The sequence below is a fragment of the Hordeum vulgare genome, chromosome 5H (genome assembly GCF_904849725.1).
Source record: "Hordeum vulgare subsp. vulgare chromosome 5H, MorexV3_pseudomolecules_assembly, whole genome shotgun sequence".
Classification (NCBI taxonomy): Eukaryota; Viridiplantae; Streptophyta; class Magnoliopsida; order Poales; family Poaceae; genus Hordeum; species Hordeum vulgare.
In genome coordinates, this window is record NC_058522.1 from 567085827 (window position 1) to 567093124 (window position 7298).

The 7298-nt window shown below is 45.5% G+C and overlaps 1 long non-coding RNA gene across 3 annotated transcripts; it reads right to left on the minus strand.

The window, feature by feature from the left end:
- Window positions 1-930: 930 nt before the first annotated feature.
- On the minus strand, window positions 931-3839 carry LOC123399291. 3 transcript variants are annotated; one of them, XR_006610353.1, is made up of 4 exons: window positions 3188-3839; window positions 1917-2399; window positions 1471-1827; window positions 931-1238 (listed from the first exon to the last, which is right to left on the minus strand). It is a non-coding gene; the product is annotated as an uncharacterized LOC123399291 (long non-coding RNA). The 3 variants fall into 3 exon arrangements; XR_006610354.1 differs by having other exon boundaries at window positions 1917-2206; window positions 2290-3838; XR_006610352.1 differs by having other exon boundaries at window positions 1917-3836.
- Window positions 3840-7298: the final 3459 nt, after the last annotated feature.

The window sequence follows — 7298 nt, forward strand, 5'->3', positions numbered from 1 at the left end:
AACAAAACAAATTATCTTATCCCAAAGTTCCATGTCTTGTTTCACCTGGGGATGACATCAAGCAAGTTTTTTCCTAGGGCCGAGAGCTTCTGACGCTACTCTGTATCAATGGATCAATCTTGTGGATCAATGGTACTTTTGTCTATTTCATTAGAACCCATATATAGTTGGTTTGTGTGATCAAAACATTGAACCTTGCTTCTATAATGGACATGGGCGAAAAAACGCAATTGCTTTGCGTTAGCATGATGCAGAGGAGAGGCAAAGTAACCTGCATACTATTTTTGTCTAATTGCTATCTTAGCATACAATGTATATGTGTAGTGTAATCTACAACATTAAATTGACACTGACAGATGCTCCCAAAGTTCTTAGTGTAGCATGCGTCTGACATCCGTGTTTAGAAAAAAACAAAGCGCATGACTAATCTACTTAACTAAGTTCCAAAATATCAGCACTAAAATATAGGCAACCGCACAAAGAACAGAAAATCACTGAACATACTGGTACACATTGAACTCACACAACCGAAGTTTCTACTCCTCTACATTTAAGAAAACTGACTAATGTAGATAGATCTACTGGCTGAAATGTGTAATCTACAGTGGAAATTCCACATATGGTCAGCATGCTAAATTTAGAGTAAATTCATCGCACGCAACATCCATTTGTTTATTATCTCTTATGATTCTCGACCTTTTGTTATACTAAGCAAAACATATCTTAAATTTTGAATTGGTATGTTCATTGGAAGGAACGAAAAACATCTACTATCAAGTATTATTAGAGTCAGTCTCCCCAAGTTCAGAACTACTAAATGGCAATGAAAAATGCCGATAAAATTTGTTTTTACAAAGCAAGACGATGTACCAGGAAACCTAAAAGGGGTATTTCAAAGATAATAATGTAGAAACAATGTTGGGGGGGGGGGGGAGCTATTGGGTGGGACACTAACAAAGTGAAATATATACACCATGTTTAGAAGGCACTCTTGAGTATGATTTTGCATCCAATTCATTAATGAAAGGTTGAACCATCTAAAGGCATATGGAAAACAGAAAACTATCAGGTCCAGAGTTCCTCTGATCCCGTGTGTGTGTGCTTGAGAGCGCCGTGTGTAGTCTTGCTTCTGCATAAATGATTCCAGTTATCAATCGCAGGACAGGGTTGCTTCGTATAGCTGAATCAATCAGCCATTTCTTCAGGATGGAGACCGCACCTTCCTTCAAAGCCACTCACTGTAATGATGTACAATCATTTCAGTATATCCAAAGAAATCTTAGAAAAGGGGTAAAACTAACTTGGGCGACACACATGACCACATATTTTCTATTTTTTAGTGACATCAATAAAATTTTGGTGTGGCGTGCAACAAATAAGTAAACTGCTTCAATCATGTGAAATACATTAGAAGATTTTCTCCCATGGTAGCTGCACCCAAGCTATCACTTTCATGGAATAAATGTCTACCTTTGATAGGATCAATTTGCAGTGATCCTTCCAGCTTGCACGGCCTGAATATAAAGCATGCTTGTTTGCTAGCTCCCTCTCAGGCATAAGCTTTGCCAATGAATGAGATTGTCAGTTTTTGCTGCCATGGCAAGAATACATATTTAGATGTCGCATTCCTGCCAATTAACAAATCTCGTTCCGATGGTGACGAAGCTTGCTGGAAGCAGTGTTAGTAGCGTTAGGAATAAGATGCGGGGAGAAGCACGCCAGGGACGCGCTAAAACGGAGTATGAAATTTTGCACAGTTCAATGATCAAATGGGAAGTACTGATGAACGAATTAACCTTGCATCTGTGCGAACGGTGTCAAAACCACCTGAAGAAATTAATTGGCACCAATGAACAACATACACAATCAAAATCAAAATTATTAATATTAGAGTTCGAGATGGAACTTGAGTTCACCTAAGTAAACCTTTCAACGCACATGGATTCTTCATGTACAAAGCTGCTTGTATATCAAATATGAACGTAGCAACCGAGAAGTGAGAAATATACAATTGAATTAACATCGAAATTTCTCAGCACATGGATCATGTTTTGAATCGAATGGGCTTGCTCATTCACAACATGCATCTCTCTCCATCTCCTTTTATCACTCTCTTCAAATGATTCATGCAGGTCAAGCAAAACTCTATATAGCAGGCGAGAGAACAAGATCACAAATTCAAACTTAATATACTACTATGTATTATCTGCAGCACAAAATAAATTTATTACAACTCCAAAAACATAGAAAACAACGAAAACAGACACCTATGCTGTAGAAATATGTTACCTGAGGTTTGAGGGATGAAATTAGGAGGGTTTGCATGTGAGCGAATTAGAACATGTTTTACAGCATAGTCTTAGTTCCTAATTAAACCTTATATTAGTTAACCTGCACATCTGAACATGTAATATTTAAGTTATTCAAATGGCATCTTAATTGGAGGAGGTAATAACATGCAACATGTATAGTAGACATTGTATCTCGGACTATCAAAGTAGAACTCAAGCACAACACATTGCCATTGAACCAGGGACTCAATTTTTTATGCTACCATTACTATAGATCTTTGCTTCTTTCTTATGTTTGTCGACAAGCCGACGGGCATCACAGGACAATAGGAGGTCCCCAATACTTGCTTTTCGATCTCTTTTAACAGTAAATCGGTCAATATGAGATTAGCATGTTGTGAGAAGATCAGTTTTGTTCAGTAGCTTTTTTCTCTGTTAGAGGAATCTATTTATTTGCCTTACAAATGATAAACTACACCTGACCTCACATCAATTGCCTAGTACTAATCAGCAAACCGGTCAGATGTGCGTGCATGTTTCAACAACTAAAGTCTACTTAGGCAACGATCTGACATACGACAAGCATCCCACAACTAACACGGAGTGGGTGCATACCTTAAAATTCAGAGAAAAAATTATAAGGGAGCAGTTTGTACGAATTTGGTACACAGTTTCCTTTACTTGGCGTGTATTGTGTTTTACCAAAAGAATCAATCAATTGATCTAGTAGCTAGCTTGTATGTGGCTCACCCAAAGGCATGGGCAAGCAACAAATAATTCTGGCCTCTCACAACTCAACTACTTAGGCAACTGGTCCGATCAAGTCGGCACCTAACAAATATTATAGATATACATCAGAATTTCTAGCAGAAATAGTAATGGAGCAGTCCACATACAGTTTTGTTGCAGATCTTCCTTTGCTTGGCCGGCATCACAATCCCTGATGAAATTTCAGGTTTTGGCAGGCTTGCCCTCATCTTCCAATCATGTGCTGGACCTGAGGAAAAAGAGGTGATAGGAGAGAGAACCTTGGTCACAGAAGGTGTCACCATGGATGCAGCGGTGTTCACCTCCATGTTGTCAAGCGAGAGCGAAGATTGATGCGGGCATGAGGAGGAAGGCTGGAAGTGAGCAGCGTTGGTTGCGGAATCGGCACCGAAACGCAGCCACATCCACCAAGTAGGCAGATCAAGAACCAGGCCTAGGGTTTGCGCCTGCTACCCTGTAGCCACTCCGAGGTGGATGAAGGGCAGACATGGGAAGGAATTGCGACTGCGGCGGCATGCAGCCTGCTAGCAGGCAGCGGCGTGGTTGCACTAATGCCAGAGACGGGGACCTGTGGAGGAAGCGGCGGTGGCTCCCCTTTTCACATATCCTTTTTCGTTCTCTCTGTTAGAGTTGTGTCGAATATAGTGTACAAGGTAGGTTACAGTTCGATTTATAACTGCATTGTATTTAGATAAGATATGGAGTCGTGGCCAGGACACTTGTATCCTAGGCCTCTCATATATAGCGAGGGTAGACACACGATGTAACCTATGCCAACATAATAGCACAGGCGCGCAGGGGGAGCCAGCGGCATGTGCCGGCGCTCAGGGCGGCCAGGGTGCGGTATTGTGACGGTGTCACGGTAAGGAGCGCCCGTAGTCACGCCCCAGGAATGTAGCCATGTCGATGAACCTCTTTAACAAATCTCGGTGTCGCGCTCGTGTGATTGCTAGGTCCTCGAATGATCGACGGTGTGCCTTGGATTTATTCTAAAAAGTGATATCATGAGCTAGGTTGTTGAGAGGCCGCAGAAAAGTTGATTTGGAGGAGCTGCATCGGAGATTGACATGTCGTTGAGGGATCGAAAGTTGCTGCCGCGGTGGATGGCGACTGGTTTGATCAGGTCGACAACATGATCGAGCACGAAGGTACGGCCAAGGGCGTACGTGCGCGGGTTAGAGCATCTCGAACAGCCGCCCAACCCGCAACGAGCTAAAAATAACTTTGCAGCGCGTCGATCACCTGTTTTGACGCGGCGGCCAGCGCTGGCTCCAGCAGGCGCGCTAAAATGCAGCGCTCGCGAGCAGCCGACGCTTGCCATATGTTGCATTTTGGACACATTTTGAACACAAAATGAATTTCAAACATGAAAACAAAGACATGGCATAATTTAAATCACACAAACAAGTTCATGATGACATAAAAAGTTCATGCCCACAAGTTCAAATTCATGCCCACAAGATCATCCAACCAAATTCATGCCCACAAGTTCAAATTCATGCCCACATAAAAAGTTCACAACAACGAATGGCCCATCAAGAATCAATCCTCGTCCTCGTCCTCGTCTTCATCTTCCTCTTCCTCTTCCTCTGATTCATCAACTTGTCAACCGTCTTTTGTGCGGCCGCCCACTTTTGACAATCTTGGTTGATTGTCGACCACCGGGAGCGAAGAGATTGTGCCGAGCGGTCAATTTCACTCCTGTTGTGTAGATCAAAGTGCTCCTTCATCTGGTTCCAATATGCATCTCTACTTTGATCACCTCCAACGGATGGATCCCTCGATACTTGCAACCAAGTATTGCATAGCAATATGTCTTCATCGTTGGTGTAGTTGCCTCCTCTTATTTTCGGTGCGTCGACAATGCCCTCACCATCCTCGTCCACCTCGAACTCATGGTCATCGAAATGCATGTCATTGGTTTGAGACCAATGAGAATTGTTGGAGCCAACACCCATAGTTGACATATATGCCTCATTGTTGACACTACAAAGGATATACAAGGAAGCAAATGAGCTATCTATATGTGTGCATTCAAAAAATAAAAACAACAAAAAGTTGGCGATTTTTTTACCTTTGGGGCATTTCCTCGAACACCTTGTGCGCATCGGCCACCGGCTCAACAAGTGAGCTCGCCGGCGCTTCGGTAGCCACCGCGGCCGTCACACGCCCTGCAAGTTTCTTCCTCGACGGCTTGGAGGAGCCGGAGCCGTCCGTCGTCTTGTTCTTCTTCACGGAAACCTTGCCCTTCTTCAGTCGCACCACATTTGGGAGCTTCGAGAGGGGGGCACGTGGCTTCACGGCGGGCGCCGGCGCGAGGCCACCCGCCGCCGAGGTCATTCGTGACGGCATGAAAAGGCCGTGCGCGATGTTGGTGCTTGGAGGAGTACCGACGGAGGCGACGCCAAAGCTCCCCGCAGTAGGATTTGCAGCAGCAGCGGCGGCGGCCGCGGGTGTAGGAAGGGGTGAGGGGGGGTGCCGACGAGGGCATCCATCGGGTCAGTTCGCCGACGGCGGCGCGGGGCAGGGCGAAGGTGGCGCGGTGGTGAGAGTGCGACGCGAGCGCTCGAGTGTGCGGCGTGCGAAAACGGACGCACCAAATACGCAACGCGCGGTGGCCATTCGAACATCACGTTGTACTCTATATGCCGCGCGCGCGTTTATCACACGTCTGCTGGAGCCCATTTTGCTATTGTGTGTGTGCTAAGAAGACCAATTTTACGACGCGACGCTGTTCTAACACGGCTGTTGAAGATGCTCTTAACAACAAAGAGAGCAATCCGGGGTGGCGGAATCGTGCAGCTTGTGAGCGACAGCAGATCGGAACAATCCGATGCGGCGGCTGGCTCGGACGAGGCTGGTGCTGAGTTGTAGGATTTCAAAGGCACGAGATTTGTTTTGAAAAAAGAAAAAGGACCGTGTCCTTGTACATGACGCGAAGACTGGCAGATCAAATCGGCAAAGAAAATTCCAGCGTGATAGCGTACATTGGGATTAGCAAGAACATGACAAAGCAATTAACCAGTATCGGGAGTTGAGTCAAGAGAGGAGTTGCTCACGTGAAGACCAAATAGTATGCGGTTGTTTGTGTACTCGGTTATTGCATGGAAAGCTCAGTTAATTTTTCGCAGGGTCAGCTGTACAAAGAACCATGTCGCCAATGGATACCAGGTTTGACATGAAAAAGTTTGATGGAACTGAAAATCTTAGGTTATGGCAGACAAGGGTGAAAGATTGTTGGCGCAAATACATGCTTGAAGACGTTGTAGGAAGTCATGCAAGCTAAGATGGAGTTATCATGTGATGAATGGGAATTCGTGGAAGATGATTTGCGAGCCTGGAGTGTGTCATACAATTGGACAAGTTCGGGTAGGTCGGACTGAACAGTCTGGCGGATCGACGCAAGTCGGTTGATACAGAAGATGGTGAGCGTGATGCTGATGGTGACCAGCTTCTGGGCGTGGAAACATGCGGCGCGGGCTCTAGGGCTTGTGTGGATTCGACAAAACTATGGCGCGGGGTTGATTCAAGATGGTGTCCACACGGAGCTTGAAGTCGACGGGGCGCAGGGGTGGACTGATCATCTACCATGGAGTCATGTTGAAGGTGGAGCTGGAGTCTGGAGGACTTCACTCGGGAAAAAAGCGAGTGACGCACAATTCGGACTGGATCCCAGTGGTCTGATGGAAGCATGAAACTCGTCATCGGTCGGTGATGATCGATGGTACTCTGCAGTGGGGGTTGAGTGGTGTGTGTTCTCGACCCTTGAGACTCAACCGGGACAGCGGAGGCTCGACGCGATAATAGCGGCGAGGCGTGCGGTACGCATGGGACATGGAGACGGGCCCAGGGCTCTGGTGGTCAAACATGTTGTGAGACAAACTGCGAATTTAACTCGAGATGACTACAAGCAATGGTGAAATTTCTTCAAGTTTCATACGGATGGTCAAGGAAGAGCGGTGATGTTGAATTCAGGTAACTCTTATGTGCGACGCCCAATATGAGTTGTTCACTTTCACGCAGGTCAGTGATCGATGTGTGATGGTGTTGGATACTCTGAAAGTTAGGAGCGCAATTAGAGTAATGTGGAGCTTAATTTCGTTCGAGCGTTGACTATGGCCAGGAAAAGAAGGAACTACAAGTTGTAGGTGGAGTCACATGGAGTCTTTGGAGTAGCAGCGGTACTCATGGGATAAGCTCAAGTCCAATGTACATGAAAGTTTGACGCATGGACGAATT